Source organism: Sebastes umbrosus, chromosome 20 (assembly GCF_015220745.1).
Source record: "Sebastes umbrosus isolate fSebUmb1 chromosome 20, fSebUmb1.pri, whole genome shotgun sequence".
NCBI lineage: Eukaryota > Metazoa > Chordata > Actinopteri > Perciformes > Sebastidae > Sebastes > Sebastes umbrosus.
In genome coordinates, this window is record NC_051288.1 from 5,060,460 (window position 1) to 5,084,625 (window position 24,166).

At 41.3% G+C, this 24,166-nt stretch overlaps 1 long non-coding RNA gene across 5 annotated transcripts in view; it reads left to right on the forward strand.

Moving 5' to 3' along the window:
• Positions 1-24,166, forward strand: part of LOC119479398 — a 379,295-nt gene that overhangs the window by 305,073 nt on the left and 50,056 nt on the right. For 3 of the 5 annotated variants that reach the window (XR_005204671.1, XR_005204675.1, XR_005204674.1), the window contains one exon: positions 23,212-23,244. The exons of 1 other annotated variant lie outside the window; for it this stretch is intronic. This is a non-coding gene — a long non-coding RNA (uncharacterized LOC119479398). Of the gene's footprint in view, positions 1-4,312; positions 4,370-23,211; positions 23,245-24,166 lie in introns of those variants that run through there. One more of the 5 variants, XR_005204672.1, reaches the window with a different exon arrangement.

The window sequence follows — 24,166 nt, forward strand, 5'->3', positions numbered from 1 at the left end:
ATCTCCTACTTTTAAAGCATTTAAAAGCGAATTGGCCGTCTTTCTAATTCATAATCATACTTCTTGATTTAAGTTATTTGCTTTTATCAGTATGTGATTTGTTCACCTGCGACTAACGAACTTCCCCATGAATGACTCTTTTGTCAGAGAAAAAGTCTCGATTACAAAATCTGTCTGCTACTTCAGCACCACGGACAGCGCCGTGGATTTATCAATACACAGCTTAGTCAGGCTGACATTGCGATGTCGCGAGATCATGCAAGAATTGCGGGATCAAATGTCACATGAGAATCCAATCTTCAAGTAATGCGTTTGTATCTGGCTCGCCAAAACGCGGACCAATCGGCGTCCTGTGAGGAGCTACTGGCAGCTACGGGCGTGGCTTAGGTGTGTGAGACGACACAGGGAGGCGACTGTTCGTTCTAAACAACAATGGCGTCTCCTAAAGAGGTTAGCATAGATGATGCATTAGCATCAGTTCTATCAGAACTGGCGAGTATAGCATATAGTAGAAGAGCGATGTTTTCGCCTTCGGTAGGTTTGTTTTGCTTTTGCTAATTTGATTGATTTTGATGGTTCATCCAATCACTTGCCAAGTATGTTTTTTTAAGTGCCTGCCCTTTTTCCAAACAGTTTCCAATGAAGGTTTCTCAGATGGTTCCGTGAAACAAACCATCTGGCGGGTCAGATTGCAGTTATGCTACTAATATTTCAAAGCCATGGTTAGGGCCATAAATTCCAAAAAGCCCAGCGAGCACAGCGGACGCCTATTTACAGATATTCAGAGGTGCCCAGGCGCTGCGACAACTTGGGAAGCCTTCGCATTTTACGCCCCAACACGTGATGGTGTCATTTTTGACTCGATCACCCCTTGCTTGGGGGACATAACGGCAAGCATAATGGGTCTGGTATGACCTGTAGAATATGGTGCTAATGTTACCTCATGTTAACAAACTTTAGCTGGATATTGCTGTGTAATGGACACAGACTTGATGACTTCTCTGTAGCAGTATCCCATAATTGTTACTTTTGGCAAACAGTGGCTGCTATTCAGCAGAGGTTACATAGTCTTGCATTTACCTTTTGAAAAGAGACAGCTTTGGGTGTTGTTTTTGCTAGAGATGTCTGGTTTTCACTTAATCTCCGCCGGGTATATCCACAGACCTTCCATGCATGGAAACCATCCAAACACCACTTGTACATTTAAACTTAAGAAGTTATTCTTGAGGCATGCTACAACTGTGATGAACTTCTTGACCCCCACATATTTAGAACCAACTGTACCAGATGTTATCCCTGTCTTGTAACCTGATTTATTGTATATAGTCATGATTCAATTTGTACCAAACCTAACAGCTAACAATCATGATTTAATGCACATCTATTTGAGGTTCCTTTACTTACAGTATATATATATAAAAAAAAGGTTAGGACCCCCTGTGCAATAGTATCAATTACTGCATATTTTAAGAGCTTAGTGGTAGGTAAAGCCCAATGAACAAATATTTGGCGTGTCCAAGCAAACATTTTCCCCTGTGTTTAATCGTTAGGCAGAACAGCAGACCTGTGTAGGTGTCCTCCAGTGAATCTCGGTGCTACGTAAACACTTGCGGTGGAAGCTGTTTACTCGAATCTCCAGCAGACGTGTGCTCAGGCGTCCACGGAACAACTTAAATGTGTTGGTTGCATGGCCAATTTGACCTTCTTGAGAAGTCGCGGTGAGCGTGTGTGTTTGCAGAGATATCTATTACAAACAGAGCGAAAAAAGCTGCTGGAAATTAGAGGGGTTTTGGTATGAACGAGGTCCTCCTCCCTCCCATCTGAAAGTGCCTTTTGTTTGTTGCGTGCAAAGGGGAAAGGTCAGTGTGTAACCTACGCATACATCCACAAATCATTTTGTATACAGAGCCAGAATGAATTTACAAAACAGGCTCCCAGTGGAGGGTCACAGTTGTGAACTTTCATCATTCATATTAGAAATCAACAATGTATCTCAATGGATACTGGATGGCTGTCAATTGATTAAAATATTGAATCACGATTAATAGCATGATTGTCCATAGTTAATTGTGGTTAATCTGCAAATTAATCACACATTTTTATCTGTTCAAAATGTACCTTAAAGGGAGATTTGACAAGTATTTAATACTCTTATCAACACGGGAGTGGGAAAAATATGCTGCTTTATGCAAATGTATGTATACATTTATTATTGGATATCAATTAACAACACAAACAATGACACATATTATCCAGAAACCCTCACAGGTACTGCATTTAGTAGGGATGTTCATAATTAACCGTTAACCGACATTAAGCATTTTAAGAGCCCACCTTAAGAGGCGGTGCCGGAGTTGCAGGATACAGGAAGTTGGCTCCGGTCTATGGCTCGCTCGGGGCTCGCTTGAGCGGAGGAGCAGTAGTTTCGTAGCATTTATTCAGCAACAAATAAACTGTACACACACTGCTACACCTACGTTCACAGCTATAATGCCACCAACAACCTCACACTCACCGCCAACACACACACGGACAATTGTTAAAGTTACGTAGTGCTGACAGACTGTATGTGTGTGGCGGCGGCGAGCAAGAAGCCTCTGGCAATGCTAGAGCTGCTAACGTAGCACAAATACACACATTGTTTATCAGGCAATCGCTATCGTTAATCCAGGCAGACAGAGTGTAGTTACGCCGGGCAGACACACATATGCTCAAATCATAACATTACAAACTGCAGCCCAACAGGCAACAACAGCTGTCAGTGTGTCAGTGTGCTGACTTGACTATGACTTGCCCCAAAACTGCATGTGATTATCATAAAGTGGGCATGTCTTTAAAGGGGAGACTCGTGGGTACCCATAGAACCCATTTTCCTTCACATATCTTGAGGTCAGAGGTCAAGGGACCCTTTTGAAAATGGCCATGCCAGTTTTTCCTCGCCTAAAATTTAGTGTAAGTTTGGAGCATTATTTAGCCTCCTTGGAGACAAGCTAGTACGATATGGTTGGATGGATTCATTCGGTTTTCTAGTTTCATGTGATGCCAGTATCTTCACTCTAGCTTTAATTTTGAGTCCGCTACAACCTCCGAAAAATCAATTGCGCTCATGCGTTAAAAATATTAGTGGCATCAAAACTAATTTGCCTTATTATTTGACCTAGTCTAAATACAATTTCAGAGGGTTTAGTTCTCAATGCACATTAGAATCGTTATTCTACAATCTATATATTTCCTTCATTATAAGTCACTCAGAATAAAAAACAACATTAGTTAAATCTAAATGTGAAACCCAAGTACTATCTTTCCTAGCAGGATATCTGCAGCCTCTCATAGGGGAGCTGTGGCAGCCTAATAATGCTACTGTATCTGAAGATGGATATGGACATTAAAATTTAGAGGAACGTTGGTGCCAAGACTCTCTTGAGACTGTCCTCAGTCCTGCTAATGCACATTCATATATGCAGAGAGAGAGACCTATAGAAGAACGCGCCTACAGTCGTACGTATTACATTACATTGTGAGGAATGACGATCATTACTTAGCCCTAACTTTTATCTATCCGTAAACCTTGACCCAAGCCTAACCCCATCCAAGACTGTGTCATCAATTGTGCGGAAGACAGTTCCGGATGCATCCCATCGCAAATGTAATGGAAGCGGCTGTGCGCTGGGTTTTATTGTGAAGTTTGCCAAATCAGTTAGGTCTCATCTTTTAAGCTTTTTCTCTTGTAAAAGCAAAAAAATATCCCTCCAATAAAGTATAAATGTGGCTTCTTGAAGGGTGTTTCCGAGAGCGCTGGATTGGTTTCATTGCTGTCCTTTGTGGCAGATGGAGGAAAACACCAATAACTACGGTTGGCAGCATGAACCAGAGCTAAAGACACACCATTGGCTACATGGGGGAGTGAACATCAAAACTCAGGCGACACTTTTAGCATATATACTGAAAAAACAAAGTTCGGAAACTTGTGTTTGGTGGATTATTTCTCTGTTGTTACGATGCTAATTGTCATTGAATTTTACATCGTTGGAAAGCCTGTTTATTTACCTTCGCAATGATGTCCAACTTGTAAGGATCATGCATTTGTGGGATGAGCAGCACAGCTGTTTATGTGGGTAACGCCCAAGAAAAATTTGCCAAAATGCTCTGCCAGTGGTAAATAGTGTATTCTCATAAGGCTACCAGGAAGCTTGCAATGACTGCCCTTCACCGTCAGGCCCGTTTGCGCTGGTGTCGACAACACAGACAATGGAACCTGAACATGTGGGGAAATGTCATGTTCAGTGATGAGTCCAGGTTCTGTCTGCCAAAGTTGGATGGCAGGGTCAAAGTATAGAGACGACGCGGAGAACGCTATGCTGATTGTTGCACCGATCGAGTAACAGCTTTTGGTGGTCGGCATCTCCCTCACTGGCAAAACAAGGCTTGTCATCATTGAAGGCCATCTCAATGCAGTGAGATATCGGGATGAGATTCTGCAGCCAGTGGTGATCCCATATCTCCACAATCTGGGACCTAACTTCATCCTCCAAGATGACAACGCTCGCCCCCACAGAGCCAGGGTTATCACAGACTACCTCCACAATGTGGGAGTAGAGAGAATGGAACGGCCTGCCAAGAGTCCAGGCCTCAACCCAATTCAACACTTGTGGGATCAGCTTGGGCGTGCTGTACGTGTTAGAGTGACCAACACAACCACGCTGGCTGACCTGCAACGAATCCTGGTTGAGGAATGGAACGCCATCCCACAGCAACGTGTGACCAGGTTGGTGACCAGCGTGAGGAGGAGGTGCCAGGCTGTTGTGGCTGCGTATGGATCTTCCACCACTACTGAGGCTCCTGACATATTGTATTAAATGAATAATGTGTAAAATTGCCAATATGTCTTGTTTGTTCATTGTTATTGATAGAGAGTTCAATCATCTAATCCACCAAACAACTCAAAACAAGAGTCAATACCAAAAGGAGAATACACTGTTTACCATTGATGGACCATTTTGGCAAATCTTTCTTGGGCGCTACCCACATAATCAGCTGTGCTGCTCATCCCACAAATGCATGATCTTTACAAGTGGGACATCATTGCGAAGGTAAATAAACAGGCTTTCCAACGATGTAAAATACAATGCCAATTATCATTGTAACAGAGAAATAATCCACCAAACACAAGTTTACAAACTTTGTTTTTCCAGTTTAGAACAACTTTATTGTAAGATCAACGTGTTTCAGCTTGTGGCCTTCATCAGGGTCGTCATGAAACACATTACAAACATGGGACAGTAGACGGCTTATCCCGGCGTGGTGTGAGAATTAAAATATGAAGCGAGATTTACACTTTATTGGAAGAGTATTCAAACAGTATTGTCAAATGAACAAGTCGTCATTTGATTAGTTGTAAATCGTAGAGAAGGCGGGTGTTCTAATGGACTGTTTTATAGTTTGTAAACAATGACGACCTACGTAATGTGCACACACAGTTTCGCAACAGAAGCGCGGCGGAGATCAATAGCTTGTCAAGCTACGCAAGGGCTTTAACCACCTAAGATCACAATGGCAATCTAAACAAATTGACTCACCAGATCTGTGTGCTATCAGCAAATTGGTAGAGGATATTAGTAAGTGACCCAATATCCAGTGGCCAGATATATATAAATGTATTTGGTGGAGAAACCCAGCGTTTAGCATTACACCAGCAAGAAATTACGAGCATACAAGTCACTAGATGTTTTGAACAACGTTAATCTGTGGTCATGTACAGAACGTCAAATACTATTTTTGAGTTTATTGAGTTTTAAAACGGGCACTACAAACACAAACATCTTTGATCGTGTCCTCAGTCCAGTGGAAGTCGACGCGTTTAATAGTTTGCGGCCATAGACGCCGCCGCCGGTGTTTAACGAGTGACAGTGTTACCTGGTGCCTGTCAAGCTGAATGCGTCACGGTTGCACGTAATGACAGCAACTGTTGATAACACAAACAGAACACGTAGGTGTCCTCGTAAAAACCTTCAATCAATTTGAAATACATACTGTTCTGTTTATTATCTACGCCAACCATTTACTTAAGTTACAGATGTTGCTGCATTCGTTTGACAGCATTGCTGCCGCGTTACCATGGGGACATCGCGGCGGTAACGTGGGGGTGGGTGGAGGTCCCTGGGGTGTACTTGATAACTATAGACGCAAGATGGCAGCAGAGTGCTTGAATCCTGGTTACAGGATTTTATTATATACCCCCTTTGACCACAATGTGGTCAGAAATGGCTGAGTGGCGCTGTCCGTATTTCCGTAACTTTGCTGAAAGCTTAAGCCAAAATATGAGATATTCTAGTCTTGTTAGAGCAACCACGCACACGTTTGGTTGAAAGTCTCCAGTTAACTCTTTCAAACCGAAACACCTGTTGCTCTGAAATGCTGGTGATCCTCTCAGAATTCTGTAGAACTTGAGTCCGATGTTGGAATATTGATCCTGACAACCGACAACCAGACATTTTGATGGTGGTAACCGTATTATTTCAATGTTTAAAGTTTTAAAACTCATCTGGATGGATGGGTGGGGGAAAAGCCACTTCCGTTGCTGTAATGCGCGCTCATATTTTTTATGACTTCGGCTGTAAAAGGTATATAAGCCTATCACAGGATAGACACAAGAGAGTAGAGGAAGAAGAGGAAGGAGTGTGTGTTTTGTTGATGGACAATGAAAATGAAAAACGCCCTCTTATATAGCATGTGAACATGAGAGTAATATCAATCTTCTCATCTAACTCTCGGCAAGTAAGCATTGAACTATTCCTTGAACCACCAAAATGTTTAATAATTGTCAGACTGACTCAGTCTTATCCCTTCAACTGTTGTTCCCAGTAGCTGTGCAGACTTTGATTCAGGCAAGCTGAGTGGAAGTCTACTGGGCCCATTGATTTACATCTGACCCCCCTCAGCTCCCCCTCTCTCTCCCTGGGCCTATAGATTTACATTAGTCTTTCTGTAGAGAGAAGGAGGAAGCAGACTGAAACATGGCACAGGAACAGCTTTATGGGGTCACTATCTATTTACAATGATCTACTTTTAATCCCTATGGAAAGGACAGATATACATTTACTCCCACATTGCTGTTAACACACATCTTTTGGAATTTATTGTCCGAGATGCTTCGGCGTCATAAAGGCAAAGTCACAATTTGGCATGACACAGCTTCCTGTGATCATAGATCAACCTGGAGGCCAATTCAAACAGCCGGCTTCCAGCTAAATTCAACCCCGATTGAAGGGACCGGTGCGTAGTCAGCCGCCGCCGAGCTCGCTGCTGTGTCTCCCATTCAGTTTCACACTCTTTAACACCCATCCCGTTTGACGTACCATGTTTGACAGCGCAAAAGCTGTTTTATTTCAAAATATTTGCTCAATAATTCAGAGACAGATGTGCTCGTATTCCCATAGATTTGATTTCACGCAACTTGAAATAAAAGCTCGCCCCCCTGCTCATAAAACGCACCAGTAAGCTGAGTCTGCTGTGGGTACGTTATTTTGCACATGGAAGGGGTGGTGGGGGGGATACATTTCAGATTGTTATCAAAGATTGTCCAAAGACTACACATGCCTTCACTGCTATACTGGGGTCTTGGCACGTCAGTATATTTGCACAGTTCTTCGTCCACACCGACAGACTTATGGAGTCAGTCGCACTATTGCATTTCGGTGGCTCGTATGCCAATAAAAATGTTGTATCCATGTCTTCTTGCGTATGCTGATTTGGCACTTACAGTTGCAGACTTGTGCGGCTCGGATCGTTTTTTTGGTGCACATGCCCAAGGACTTGTCAAGATGTTATACCAAAACATGCTCGACTAGATGGAAAGAGAGGGATTATTCCCCTGAGCTATTCGGTAAAAGGGTGGTAGACAAGCATGTGATTCAGTAATTGTTGGACGGGCAATCCCCTTCATGTCTCTTTGCTCTTTGTCCAGCATGTCCAACTTAAATTTGGCCATAGTTTGACAAAAAATGTTTTCTTTTTCCCCCTGATGGATCACCATTGAGATAGTGGTGTGATTGTTGATTACGTGAAGGAGAGGCAGGCAGAAGTTTAGAATGGTGTTAGAGGCATTTATAACCGTAAATTAATGTAAATGCTGAGAGGAACAGTGGGTGTTGTGGGTGTTTTTGCTCATCCGTGGGTCAAAAACAGTCTACAGTTGAAATGCCTTTTGAGCTGTGTATGTGTTTCAATGTGAACATGTAGAGTAAAATGTGTGTGTGTATATGTATTTACTCTTTGCGTTTGTGTTCTGACTGTGTTGTGACTTTAGAGGACAGAGAAGCAAACTACTAGGGATGTTAATAATTAACTGTTTAATAGTTAACCGACATTAAGGTTACCTGTTAAAACGGTTAAAGGGAATGTTAATAATTAGGGATGGGTCATGATTTTTCGAATAGTCGTTAATTATAAAACATCTAATAGTTTATGCGACTATTCGTCCCATCTTAAAAAATATATATTTCCCTTGTATTAACCGTCGCAGGCACTGCCTGGTAGTAGCGTTACTACCGGTAAAACGTGTGTGGCATGTTCAGTTAGGCTCTTTTCTGTCAGCGCAGGGGTGTGTGTGTGTGTATGTGTGTGCCGCTTGGACAAACCCCAGTGTTACCTCCGAAGGAGGGAGGAGAGTTGGGTACCCGGAGGCGCACGGCAGGCGACCAGGTTGAGGCCGCTGTGCCGCACTTGGTTTAAGGTTCCGAATGGAGTGCCAGGCCCGTTGGCACCACCCTCACTGGGCAGATCCCCCGCACCGCCGCGAGAGCACCCTGACGTCGTGTCCGTGTGCATGCCGTGCCGCGCTCCTAGTGGTTTCAGCAGGTAGATCAGCTATTCCAGCAGTGAAACATATTGTCATTCAAACCCGACAGAAACAAAATAAAACTCACCAAAAATGTCTTGGTTTGTCTTCCCACCATCCACTTCCACTGTTCCAACAATATGGTTGAAAAAAACTCCTAATCCACAGCGTTAGATGTGGATCAAGAGAGCCAATCAATTACGTGCAAGTGCTAATTCCAAGTAGATGACTTTGTAACATGAGCATCACATTTCTAATATTTACCTCACGATCACTGTGACGAAAGATAACACGATTCTCCCCGTGATAACTTTCCAGTGCAGTCAAATTCATCCACATAATATTATAAACCACTGTGCAGTGTTTTGGTCATCAGTGTACTGTGTGTCCATATCACACTGCTTCCAGACTCCCATCTGACCAAAAAAGCTGATGTCACCCTCTTAAAACCAGACGCGTGGTATACCCGAGGCGGCATGATGGCTTTATATGTCAGCTCTACCTGCCATGACATCTTCATAGGTTCGGCCAAAAGACTTATTGCTTTAACACAGGGTGTACACAGTTAATATCAAATTCCCTTTCCGAGCATTGAGTTAACCTGTCAAAAGAAGCCAAAATAATTCAAAGAAGTCCATAAAAGAAGTTTATTTTGACAAATAGCGCAACACAATATCCTCAGGCCTTCCAGACAATTGCGCAATCTGATCACTTGATATCTGAAATACACAATTCCAGAGAGGCTTTTGGCAAACAGGCAGCATATTATTGGGTGAAGGTAGTGGATAAGAGTTTTTTTTTGGTGGCAACCGACTGGCAGGTTTATTAGGTGCGATGTAATTTGATACCCAAAGTGTCCCAGGGACTGATGTAGCTTTTGTCAGGGCCCTGTTTGATTCATTGAGATTCCGTATAGACCAAGAAAAAAGCAACCGCCTCCTAACCTGATGCCTTCAGCCTCCTGTCACCACAAAGTCTCAGGCCAAAAACGTTATATTATAAGACATTAATTGGACGTACTACAGAATATAATGCAATTGAAGGTGAAATAAGTTTTGAGACCAGTATTCACTTTATGTGTTCATCTAATTGTACCTCCTTGGTAGATAATGCCACTTAGTATGATAGAATCTTTCATTCTTCCTTCCTTCATACCCATCGCAGGTTTTCATTCCACCCAAAAAAAATGAGTTGTTGTCATGAGAGAAGTTGCGACTTTTTGAATGGGATCACAGCCAGCATTTATTGGCCAGTAGAAGAACAGCAACTTACACTTCTTGACGGCATAAACACGTAGTCGTTGTGGTTGCGTCTTGTTTACATCATCTGTCATTTCATGTCAATAGCCGTGTTTCCATTCAATTGTCAAGAGAATTTGAATGGTTCGCAAAAAAAAAAGAAATACGAATTTGGCATGTTTCCATCAACTGGTTTGGAACTTTCGAAATTTGTTTCAATTGGGCAAGTTTTAATTGTTCTTTCATGTCAGCTGGTATTACTCATGGTTCATGTTGTCTGAAGACGAAGACAAGCATTCGCACGTTATGGGAATATCCAAGAAGTTGCTGACAGCAGAAACAGCTGATCAGTCATGTGAGTTAAATGTTAGCTATGTCAGAATTAATTTGGCAAAGGCGTTTCCATATCCCATTGAGCCCATCCACTCTTTTTCGACAAAGGCAAGAACCACCTAAAGCAAGCCTAAACATTTTTTTTTCGCAATTGAGAAAATGTGATTAAATACGTGTATTTAATGTACATATACGTGTAATACAACAGCTACTAACATGTATTAACAGGTTACTGTTTTTTTAGTGATTTGCACAGACTTGCTCACTTAACTACTGTTTAACTTCTGTAAATGTATGTAGTGTTTTTTTCTCAAGAATAGTTGTATTTCAAATTGTTACTAGATCCATCCACATTGGTACATAAAAGCAATCTTATTTTTCCATTTTTCTTCCAATAACATCACAGCGGTATTAAAGAACATACAATTAAAATTATTTGGTGGATATTATGTACATAAATTGTCAAGGTAGTTAAAAAAAGCAAGACTTAGATAACAAAAGAACAAGCCAAGACAGCAAAACATATAAGAAAAACGTGTCTTTGCAAAAGTCCTTGCATAAGTGGTGTGCAAGCACTCTTTATCATGATTGTGAACATGTTACAAAGGGCTTAATGTCATGTAGGGTTTAGAGTATGGCGCCATATTGATGTCACTTCACACAGCTGTACCAGACAGCTTGGAGTAAACAGATCAGCTATTGCGGTTTCCCACTTGGAAAATCAACATATCTGTTCCGGTACTGAAGACAGTCAGTATTTCTGTCTTTCCAAATATCTTTGGAATGTAACATAAAACCAGAAGTGAACTAGTACATATTGCCCAATACGTCTGCAACTACAGGAGCTACTGATTCACAACAACACTAAGCATATAGGCTTCTATTGACCTGCTGCCACTATTTTACATTTATCCCTCCACATAGGCAGAAAGAACTAAATGATTGACAATAAGGAAGAAAATGTTGCTACGGCTATCTAAAGACATCCAGCTGAACAAAGGGAAGGTTTCACAGGAAGAAGCCAATCTGTTTAGGAAATATAAAGGAATTCAAGGTTGTGACATTTATGTGTGTACAGCAGAAATCCTAGGCAAAGAAATAAAAAGCAAGGAGAGGGGTAGTAAAGATCTTCTCGGTCTTTGACCCAAATCTGCCTCGCCGAGGTAAATTTCATCTCCAGGAAAGAGAATCCCACAAATCTTTGCCAACAGACAGACAGACACGGACAGAATGGTCTTATCAATGGGCCGTGACGGCTGGATTTAAAGTATCTCTTTTACAGTGAGGGGGAAAATATAAATATTGTTTTTGAAGAAGCCTGGACACTTGACTATTTCAATCGAAACACATTTTTTAAGCTCTGTGATGTTGAGGAAATGAACTCAGAGGGCCAGGAGTTCCGCAGAACCATCTGTCAGCGTCCCAAGAGAACATTTTTTGTTGTATTTTGCAGCTGAAATGGCTTTCAGTTCTTAACCATCACACAATACACTGTGAATTCACTTGCCATTCCAGTTGGCAAGTATTAGTAACTCTTAACTTTTATAACTTTACAAGGACTTTTGGACAGAAGAGAGTAGTTTGGGCCATAAACTTTAGTTGTTATGTAGGATGTGATCTTTCAGTTTTTATTTAATAGCTAGATAGTTCAGTGTTAGACATAAGAAAGACAGAATCTGTCAGAGGGCTGAAAATTTTGCTTCATGGATGCAAGAAAGTTTTGCTAATTCTGTACTGAATTAAAGGAATAGTTCAACGTTTTGGGAACTGTGCATATTCCCTTTCTTGCTGAGAGTTGAGAAATCAATATCACTTTTATATCTGCCCATTAAATGTGAAGTTGAAGCCAGGAGACAGTTAATATAGCTTAGCATAATGAGTGGAAGCTGAGGGAAACAACTAGCCTTGCTCTTTCCAACAGTAAAATTATCCGTCTAACACCTTCCCAAATCTTGGAACCCATCCACTATTGGTCTGACGATGGATAAACCTCTGGGAGCTAGGGGCTATATTTCTCGGGCTTCCGTGTAGCCAGCGGATATCTAGGCCAAGACCTCTTCTTCCGTGTGCTGCTCATTGTTTACGGTCCGATTTGCAACTTGAGATGTGAGTTGGAGACGTGTATGACCAGATTGTTTCACAAGTAGCCAGTTTACAAGCTAATTTTAAAACATTAAAAAGCTAAATCATCGTCAGATGATAGCTGATGGGTTTTTGAGATTGTATTTTGACCAATGCTTTCCGCCTCTTTTGCTCTCCACACGCACTCTTTACCTGCATTCAACCAAAGCCTGCTTCAACACGATTGGTCAATACTACTCTACTTAGACTACAAACGGAGACCAGAACACTTTTGATTCCAAAATCTTTTTCTGTTGCCTACAGATTCTGCATATAGAGATTACCACCTTCCAGAAAAGTTGTGGTTTAACGGGGTGTTTATGTGCTGGACTATTTGCATGTCTTGAATAATAAATGTCGTAAGTCTCAAGACTCCAGAACCTTTCAAAAGAGCTAGGCTTGCTGTTTTCCCTATGCTTCAATTCTTTATGCTAAGCTAAGCTAACTGGCTGCTGGATGTAGCTTCATATTTAGCTACAGCCATGACAGTGGTATTGATTTTCTTATCTAACTCTTGGCAAGATGGCTAATGAGTGTGTTGAACTATTCCTTTAATTATTGAATTATGTTTTGTTATGTTATTGTAATTGCTAAGTGACTCAAATTAGGTGATTTGCATTGGAGTAGATAGTCTGTACAGAGTAGCGTTCCTATTCGATATGAGTTTATTCAGAAAATATGACTGCAGTATGAATCATGTATGTGTTTTGTAGGGTTTGTATCAGATTCAGGGAAAAACACTTGATAGAAGTAAATATTGGGCAATGAACATGTGGGGATTTGACTGATTTTGGCAATCCAAAATAATAAGTCCAGACTTGGCTTATGAGTTCATGATGAAAATAATTGTAGCTCATTTCAACAAATCATAACAAATGACTTTACAGTCAGCAACATGTCATCCTCTTCTTAGAATCTGACAGTTAAGTCAAATGAAATGATACGTACAGTACAAGATAATAACGGTTTTGTTAATGCACAGTACATCAACATGTTTTTAATAAAACTAAAGTATCTAAAAAGTTGTTAGTCTTTGTAGAAACACTAACGTTAACCGTAGGGCTGTCAAAGTTAACGCAATAAATATGCGTTAATGCAAATTAATTTAAATGCCACTTATTTCTTTAACGCAGTTTTTAGGTTGTAGCGAGCTCAGTTTTAAAGCTGGAGTGAAATTATTGGAATCATATGAAACTAAAAATAATTGGTACCAACCCTATCATACTAGTTTGTCCAGAGACTAAATAACGCTCCAAAGTTACACTACATTTTGGCGAGGAAAAACTGTCATGGGCATTTTCAAAGGGGTCCCTTGACCTCGGACCTCAAGATATGTGAATGAAAATGGGTTCTATGGGTACCCACGAGTCTCCCCTTTACAGACATGCCCACTTTATAATAATCACATGCAGTTTGGGGCAAGTCATAGTCAAGTCAGCACACTGACACACTGACAGCTGTTGTTGCCTGTTGGACTTGAGTTTGCCATGTTATGATTTAAGCGTATTTTTTATGCTAAATGCAGTACCTGTGAGGGTTTCTGGACAATATTTGTCATTGTTTTGTGTTTGTAATTGATTTCCAGTAATAAATATAAACATACATTTGCAAAAGCAAGCATATTTGCCCACTCCCATATTGATAATAGTATTAAATACTTGACAAGTCTCCCTTTAAGGTACACTTTGAACAGATAAAAAATGTGCAATTTATTGTGATTAACTATTGACAATCATGTGATTAATCACGATTAAATATTTTAATTGATTGACAGCTCTAGTTAACGGTTGATTATCACCTGGAGTTCTCCATATCCTCGTCCATCTCTCTCTCACACTTCCCCCGACCCCCGCCTCAGCCCTCTGCATCCCTCTCCGCAGCGTCATTTGTCAGTGTGACAAATACAACTTTTAGCTAAATGTGTCCCGTTGTCCCCAGACTGCCCTAAACACCAGTCATGAAAAAGTCATTGCTAACAGCCAGACATCCTGATCCGACTCCTGTCATGGTAGATGCATTAAGCTTCCCTGGCCGCCTCCTCGGCCCCTGTGGAGCGGGAGTAAGAGAGAGAGAGCGTAAACAGGAGGAGGTATGGTCGAGAGGTGGATGGATGGGAGTAAAAGCTAGAGAGAATGAAGAAGGGCAAAGTTCTCCAAAAAAGGGGGGGGCGTACGCTGGAAGGAGCTGTATGAGAAAATCTGGCAAAATATGAGGAAGACAGATAGTTATTGAGTGAGCTAGAAGGCTGAAAGAGGAGGCGAGTGAAGCAGACATGTTGGATTGGATATAAACTAAAGCGGTGTAGCGCACTGGGGGGTGTATTTGAGGGTACCTGAGGGACGATCTCGCAAAGCAGCCCTACAAGCATCCAACAACCCCTGATGCTTCCAGCAGCTGTTCCAGCGGAGCACTCTGCATGTCTCGCTTCTGGGAAAAACATTTTCCCCTCCAATTGTGGGGTCCCTCCCTCCCATCACGGGTAAAGCATATCAAAGCAGTGTGCCGGGACATCGGGAACACATCGGCCCACTGGGGTCACTTTTCAGAAGTGATTTTTTTTACTCTTTTTTTTTTTTTTCACCCCTATCCTAATTTTCCTACATCTGTCTCAAGCACTCACTTTATCATCCAAAGCCGCTGTTAATGTCGACCGGGGGGGCTTATTAAAAGAAAGTGTTAATGGAGGAGCAGTTGTCACATTACAGGAGCGGAGAGGGATGTTTTCATTGTGTGAGGAATTATCGGTATTCTTCTTTTGTCATTCAGATGGGAGTCGCAGTGTTCTTCTGTCTGGTTTCCCACTGAACACCTGACAGCTGACTCTTTTAAAGCAGGTGCTACTATATGTGTGATACAGCTTGACTGATAATGGTTGTTAAAGGCTAATGCAGACTTTTTTTTAGAATTTAAAAGGTACTTACTGAATATATCTGCATCTAATGCATCATTCGGATCAGTGGTTCTCACACTTTTTAGCTTATGACCTCTTAAAATGAAGCAGTGTGCACTTGAGACCCCTCATCACAGGTTATGGCCTTTCGGCTTTTTTTAGACAGAGCGTTTTTTGCAGGTTGGAAAAGTAAGGTGCACCACACTGCCTTTTTTTGTTGTTGTGGACGCCCGATCAGACAGAGCGTTTTTTTGTAGCTTGCTGCATCTTTTTTTTTATTATTATTATTGTTGCTAGACAATCACCACATGAGTGCCAACGTTAGCTTAACACAAACCATCAACAGTACACTACCTTATAGTTAATAGTACAGTTTAAATTGATGAAAACAACTTACCCGAAATCTCAGGTATCACATTATTTTGCCTCCTACTGTTTTCTGATCAGATCACGGTAACTATGGTTGCCAAAGTCATATAGCTCCGGGTATCCAGCAAAAGTCACCACAATGAGCAAATATGCTAACGACGTCTACAATTTTTCTCTTACTCGAGCCATTCAGGGTGCTCGTGCAAAATCGAGTCATTAAATCAAAGAGTGATTTTTTTTTATCTTAATGGTTTTTGAGACCTTTTCTGTCTTGTCCCTTTAATCATCTGGTGACCCCCACAGCTTTATTAGTTTCTATTTATTTGTTATTTCTATTTATTTATCCCTTGCGGGATATCGTCCTACAGGACGACCTTTTTAAATCTGTGCGGAAATTTGAGCATGAGATATTCAACTTTGTCAATGAAAACTAAAGACTTTGAGAATTTTTAAATAAAATGTATGCAAATTATATCGACGACAGTTACTCAGAGACTGATTTTAAAAAAGAGCTGTTGTTGTGAACAGTTGAGTACAGATTCAAAGCAGAGAATTATTTGTGTGATATACAGTACACAAAGTTCATGTATGTGACACTGAAGTTGCTCATGAACACCCACAGTAAGTAAAAAAAAAAGATAGTTTAAATTTGTTCCTATCCTCCGTTTGTATTTAACCTAAATCATTTCACAAGCTTTGTTTGACCCTTATTTGAGCCCATACTGTTTATATTTGCATAGACAATGTAAATGCTAATATTGTAGCAGCACCCAATGATAAAGACACTAATCTAAAGTTAAATAATAAAAAAAAATGCAAAGATATATTCCCAGAATACAAAAAAGCCAAGCATGTGTGAAGGGTCAGAAGGTCTCGTTTAAAAAGAACAATGAATGTGAAAGCGCCTGGGATAATAAGGGAAACACTAAACTTAACCAAACAAAGCTGCAAAAACATCACTACCAGTAAGTCTTACCTCAGGAGAAAAAGGGAAAAACATAAAAAAGCATTCCTAAAGGCACAATCATCAGTTGGTGTACAGCAGCCTTTTTACCCCAACTGTTCACATTGTCTGCAATAATTCAGCATATTTAATGTAGTGAAGTTCACATGGGGACTCTCTACTACAGTGCACAATTGTAGTACGGCCCATATGGACCACAGTGTGACAGCTGAGGCGACCATGTGTTGTAAACTAGTCAAAGAGGGCCTTTGAGAGAATGCAGTAGATATGAAACTCTTAACGTATAAATAAACCATGTTTAGCCTTCCTGACATCTAGAACCCAGTCGCCAGAATAAAATGTTGGCATTAGGGCTGCCCCCTCTTAGTCGTTTAGTCGACTAATCGGGCGTTTTGGTCTTACTTGACCAAGATTTCTTCAATCACGATCATGAGTTAAAATAAGTATGTTACTTTTGATGATGTGATATGTCAAATACAGATATAATCCAGGACAAAAAAGGTTTCTTACTAAGGGAAGGTAATTTTTAGGAGACCAGGCTGCAACTATAGCTGTCCTCCTCAGAGTGACTTAATGCTGGATAGTAAGCCAAAATTCCTTGAACACTAATATTAAAGGGAACAGTATGAGAGGTTTTAGCCATGGTACCTTGACAACACATGGAAGAACATATTGTGTTTCCGTGACTCAACAAGTCTAGGAAAAGAAATATTGCACAAGCCGACCAGAACACCGCTATCCTAATGAACAGGTCAAACGATAGCCAGCAAAAACTATATAGAAAGTTACAAAACGTGTAAACTTTTAGGTAAGATTAAGCCACATCCTTTTAGTGAAATGCTCTGAGTGAATTTGCCTCTGGTAAACAGTTACGCAGTTTATATGTCGGTATATGTGTAGAGCTTTTATTGTGAAATGTAAAAACGGAAGGGGTCTGAGCTGCCTTTGTCAAGGTTGAAAGGAGTAATAAAGTTTGCTGTCTTAGTTCGGACTACAGAGCTTCCGTGTTGTTGTACACTACAATACGTATTGAATATATCCGTTCTGCATAACGTGTTTGGTTGATGCCTTTATTCGCGGTGCGAAAGCTCCGAAAACTTGACCTCACTCGAAATTTTTGTTTAGTTTTTTTCGCTCCGTAATATTTGCCTTTTGTTTGAAAGTGACAAAAAAAGGACAGAAACAACATTTCGGAAAAATATATTGACATGCGAATACATCGCAAAAAAAAAAACGTCCCCTATTATTCCTCATTTTTCGTGCGTAATCCCTACGACTGTCTAGCTAATTGTGTAAATTTCCACGTTATATGCATGCAGTCTTTTCAAATTATACTTCAGTCTTCACAGGAAGCAACTTGTTTAGGTTTAGTCAACAAAACTACTTGGTTAGGTTTAGAAAAGGATTGTGGTTTGGGTTCAAATAAAATACTTACGGAAGTGGCGTAACTTAAGTACGGAAGACAAATATGTGACAAATAAGTCAACGTTTGGGTTGAAATAACTTTGGACGTGGTGTAACTTAACTTTGACTTCTGGTTTCACACAGGATAGGAACAGCCGTCTCCTGGACAAAAGTCCAGTGTTTTTTTGACCCATCCATCCAACCCAACCCTCCATACACAGCGTTTGTCGCTCTTTATACTTCCTGGTTCATGATTACATGGATTAAATAAGAAATTATATTGTGGGCTATTACAGTGCATTACTTTTTCTAGGTATAACCACGAACGGTGTATGAGAACAACCTGATATTTGATTCAAGAGTACAAAAACAAGCTGACAAGGCAACTTTAGTACAGTATGGGGACGCAATGAAAATACAACATGGATGAGAACAAAGTGACGGTGTTGTAGGACAGGGAAGCAGCGCAGCGCAGAGACTGAATCAAACTGTTGACGTGCCAAACTCAGAACACAATAATTGGGGAGTTAGTAATTGGACACATCCAATTTTCCTTCAAGGGGGAAATGGGTTTTGAAGAGTGGTGAGTAATAGAGGCGCACCACTGTGGGGAAAGTGGATCAGTAGAATATGAGAATCTTTCCTCCAAAGCTTTTGCCATGCACTTCAATTAAGCCACGCTGGCACTGCTAACAACAACATGTCATCAAACTGCTACCTCAGAGATTATTGTTCTTTCCGAGGTCTCCAAATATTACAGCATGAAAAGCTAACGGTAAATGTTAGGCTAAGTAACAAGCATTTTCATAACAAAGCCATGGATACTGTCATACCTTTGGCTAGTTAACAGCAGATGTGACTCATAACTCATCCAGAGGGCTAATAGCTAATGACTTGTCATGGCATAATGCAAAAGATACACTGAATTCATGTTTTCCCAGACTTGCAGTCTCATAGCTGAGCAGTGAGACCAATTTAGAGTTAGGGTTACATGTCAGAAGCCGTGACTTTGCAACCTTCACGGGCAGCGGCACTGCCAGCCAGCCAGCCAACCTGACAACAGCGGGCGGTCAAGCTGCTTCATGATTTTCCCTGTCAGCAAGGTGAGTCAGGCCGTGACTAACCAGCGAGACTAAACCACTATCGAGCGTCTACATCTATGGCACGAGGGCCAGCAGGCATGATGTGTAGCACAGGAGTAATTCTATCTATTCCCCCACTATTCTCCGCTGTCCCAGAAAAATAAGCCACTCTTTTTCTTTCGGAGGGCGGGGTAGATTTGTTCCTTTTGCTGGATCCTTACACGAACCTGGAAGCCTCGGAGCCACGGGGGCCATATGTCTGGGAGCTACCCAGTCCTCAGGGCACCCGGACTGGGGAACGAGCGCCAAGAGGCTGCCTCGTCTGGGCCGGGTGTCTCTCCGGGGCTTGGACTCACAAGTTAAGAGATGAATGGTGAAGGGGCGAAACACGTACATTTAGCAGGAGCCTGCACTGTAATTTCAGGTACATTGTGGCCCAAAAATTGTCCATGTGTAGACAGACAGATTGCTTGTTTGTTACTACCAAAATCATCAAAACATTGCGGATAGTGACCCACTGGCATCAGGTTTGACAAAACCTCATGTAGAAATGTGGAAAAAGCTTCTCGTGGTGTTAACAGCAGCCTGTCGTCAGTCAGGCGGAGAAGTAGGCTATTGACTTTTCATTCTATTTTCATGAGGAGACAACAGCTCCACTTTGACTTCACAATTTGGCCGGGATGAAGAAATATATTTGTAACTTAGAGGATATATAAAAGTAGCTAGATTAAAAAACTTTCGAGCAGACACTTGTTCTCTGTTAGGGTTGACCACAAAACATCAGAGAGAGACTGTTTCATGCCCTCATGAGTCACTCTTATGCAGACCTGCTTGTAGAGGGAGCCTTACAATGTTTTCACACTGGCATTAAAGCTGCAATAATCAGTGTTTTTTAGGGCTGTCAAAGTTAACGTGATAATAAAGCAAATTTGCTTTAACTTTATTAATTTTTTAACGCAACTTGCATCATTTTTTAGGTTGTAATGGGTTTAGTTTTAAAGCTAGAGTGATGATACTGGTATCATATGAAACTAGAAAAACCTAAGGAATCCATTGGTACCAACCAACGTTATACTAGCTTGTCGCAAAGGAGGCTAAATAACACTCCAAACTTGCGCTTAATTTTGGCAAGGAAAAACTGGCATGTCCATTTTCAGGTCCCTTGACATTTGACCTCAAGATATGTGAATAAAAATGTGTTCTATGGGTACCCACATGCCCACTTTATGATAATCACATGCAGTTTTCGGAATGTCAAGTCATAGTCAAGTCAGCACACTGACACACTGACAGCTGTTGTTGCCTGTTGGTCTTGGGTTTGCCTTGTTATGATTTGAGCATATTTTTTATGCTAAATGCAGTACCTGTGAGGGTACAAAAACGAAAACAAAACAAGTATATTTGCCCACTTCCATGTTGATAAGAGTATTAAATACTTGACAAATCTTCCTTTAAGGTACATTTTGAACAGATAAAAAATGTGCGATTAATTTTATGGACTATGGACAATCGTGCGTTTAATTGCGATTAAATATTTTAATCGATTGACAGCCCTAATATTTTTATATTGACAATGACTACTGGTAATGTGTGGAAGTTACTTGTGTGACAAAGTCATAGAGAATAATCCCAAACTCTACAGTTCCTCTCGGCTCTACACTGTGATTTAGGTTTTGGTGCTTTTGGTTTTGCGGCCGCAGATAGTTTTCAGTAAAAAAAGCTCAGATAAACCCACTCTATGCTACCTGCTCAGCATCAATCAGCAAACAGGCTCAGTTAGCCCCTGTAGCTGGTGAACATAGTTGAGCATTTAGTGTCATATTTTTCTTAGGAGAAGATGGAGACCAAAACAGCTGCCAGTAGCTCCTCATAGGACACTGATTGGTCCGTGCCCTCTTGCCGGACACAAACCGCATTACTTGATGCCCGACAAGATGGATTCTCGCGTGATATCCAGATGGATCGTGAGAATCCAGCTGCCGTGCAAGGTATCTTCCGCATTGGCTTCACTTTTTAGACCCGGAGGTTGTGCACAGTTTAGGAAAATAGACCAGAATACCATTCAGCATTAAGGCAGGTTGTGCTTTCAATACGAGAATCCACAGCTGAATGCAACACGTTCACACTCGTCTTTTGAGGTTAAACGTAATTCGATATTACAGGTGGGTTATGTATCTAACAGTGTAAAGAGAATTTCCTCTTAAGTATAAACTCAGTTTCTCTACAGGAAATTGGGTACTTTTCATTCAAAGCATAGCAGTTTGTACTTTTCGCCAGTGTTGGTGTGTTTGTTTGTTGTTTCTAATGCCTACACTGCCGACCACATGACAGGGGAGCGGCGAGAGCCAGGCCAAACCAACCGCCCAGACATGATGTGGAATTAAGCAGCTTAACCGCACCAAGCCAGCCAATCAGAAAGAGACTAATGGGCATACACGGACCCAGGCATTTAGCTGTCACAGGGCCGTCAGCGGGAGATGGAGAGGCGACCGCGCTGCGGTGCCACAGTCTGTGATTACGCTGCGCCGCCAGAGGAAAATCAAAGCACTGATTACGCTGTGCAGCTCGCCGTGGGCCCGGCCTCACAGACTCAGTGGTCAGAGTTGACTGACACTCAAATGGCAATGGAGAGAATTTACAGTTTCTGCCTTTTTTCATGTAAAGCAGCCCTCCCAAACTGATAATCAGGGATTCCATTTCACTGTGGGAATCCCATGAAATGTTGATACTCCACTGCGGTGAGCTGCCATTGTGTTGTTTATACGCTTCTTCCAAAGCCACTGTCAACCATGCAAGACTTTAAGAGATACTAAAATCCTCTTCACACTCATCTCTGCCTTTGCATTGATGGAAACACTGATTATAGTGTTGCACAGTGTGGGATTACTGGTGACGACCACATGCTGGTCAGAGGTGGCCGATGTTCAAACAGTAATAGAGAGAGAGAGGGGGAGCCGTTTTCTTTTCCAGTGTTTCCAGCGCAGTTTTGTTGTCACATTTACTTTTAGTTCTTTCAGCTTCGTCCTCTTCAGTTGCTCTTCTGTGCCAAATCTAACCAGCTGAGGCACAAAGTATGGCTGATGTTACTGTTCCTGTCGCTGTTCTGTTTCACTGTAGAAACCGTCTCACCAAGTAAAACTTTAGCAAACATGGCATCTATTCGATTATGAACTCTTTTAAAAAAAAACAACATTTTAAAAGCCGCAATCATCCAAATAATGAAAAAGTTCTTTGTCCAAAATGTTTATATGGTGCAGTTTAGTGTTATAACGGGTCTAAAACCACAGTTTGGAGTTCTTAATGTTTCATAAAACACCAAACTTTCGCCCAGAAGACTGGTGGTCGTGTCCCGTGTGAAACCAGAAGTCACTGTTAATTTATTTGTCACGTAGCTTCCGTACTTAAGTAATGCGACTTCCGTAGTTATTTTAACCGAAACCGCAATTTTTTCCTAAACCTAAACTAAATGGTATTGTTGCCTAAGCCTAACTAAGTTGTTTCCCAAAGTCTGGAAATTGACACGTGTTGCTGGACATGTGTAGGAGAATGCATGAAAAATGAGGAATAACTTTTTGTAAGATACTGTATATATGTATTAGGATCCATTGAATAAAGGCATGGCCTGACCTGCATGGCTCGATTAACCTGCTAGGGATCCCCCCCTGGGCAAAAACGATCTGCTGGGTTCATATTAACCCCGTTCCTTGCCTCTCTTGTATAGTATTCCTATGATGGAATACTCAGTAGCTCCAGGTTTACTGCGTGCTAATTGAATTAAACCACTTAATTTAGAAATGTATACGTGTAAAACTAAAATAAAGAAATCTTAAAACCAGGATTTGACACAGGGACCCTCTTCATGTCAGGGCCTCAAAAGAGCAGGGCCTACTTTTACAGTAAGGCCCCTATCACTCAGGTACTATTGTGCTTTAGTGGTGCATATTCCTAAACACATTTCTGTTTTGGGGTTTCAGGTGCAGCCGAGAGTGGACAAGGAAATGCCATGGGTAAGTTGCCTGTTGTAGTTGTCTATTTTTAATATAATAACTTGAAAAATGTATCTGACTACAGATGTCAGGTTTTGAAAGGAGCAGAAACTGATATATGGTAGTCTACCAGTTTTTGACAACATATAGCCTAAACTTCAACTATTATAGGCCTACATTTTATACCTGGCAAAGCTGCTACGGGAGCCGGGATGTACAAGCAGGGAGCGAGTGGGGGGAAAAAAACTGATTTTTCAGGGGCAGCAAGGCTGGAAATATGACAGTGGTGTGAAGTGAAGTGTGCCTGGCTGCCACATCGGGGCAGCTGTTTTGATGCATGCCATTCGGTGTGTATTGTTCTTTAGGTTACTTGTCTAACTTATCTTGTTGCTTTTCGTATTTTATCAGTTCGACAACACAACGTATTCTCAGTTGTTTTTAAGCTTCTCTCCTTTTAGAATGCTGTTTGCTTCTGACTATTGTAAAACTTCAATCGAAAGACAAGCAGTCCAATCATTTGTTTGACCCAGAAAACTAGGAATAAAGAGAAGTTCTGGTCTGCAAGTCTCGATATCAAACCTCCAAAAGTCAGGACCGGTCTGTCAAAACCATCAAAAACATCAAGACGAACTTTATATCCACCTTCTTAAAAAAAGAAACGAACCCCTGAAAATATTTAACGGTTTGGAAGGATCTTTATTCTGCCTTTCTATCATCTTCCATTGTGTCATTTTATTTCCTGAATAAAAGAAAAAAATCATCCCATACTGGCATATTTGGAGCCAACACATAATGTTAACTAAACCCTTATCATCCCTGTTTCAAACAACTCCCCCTCCAAACTCACATTACTGTTGCTGACCATCCCTCAAACTTAATCCCTCTTGACCCATCCACAGCTGGTTAGCAGCCCGTCGCCGGCGACCTTTCACCCCTCATCCAA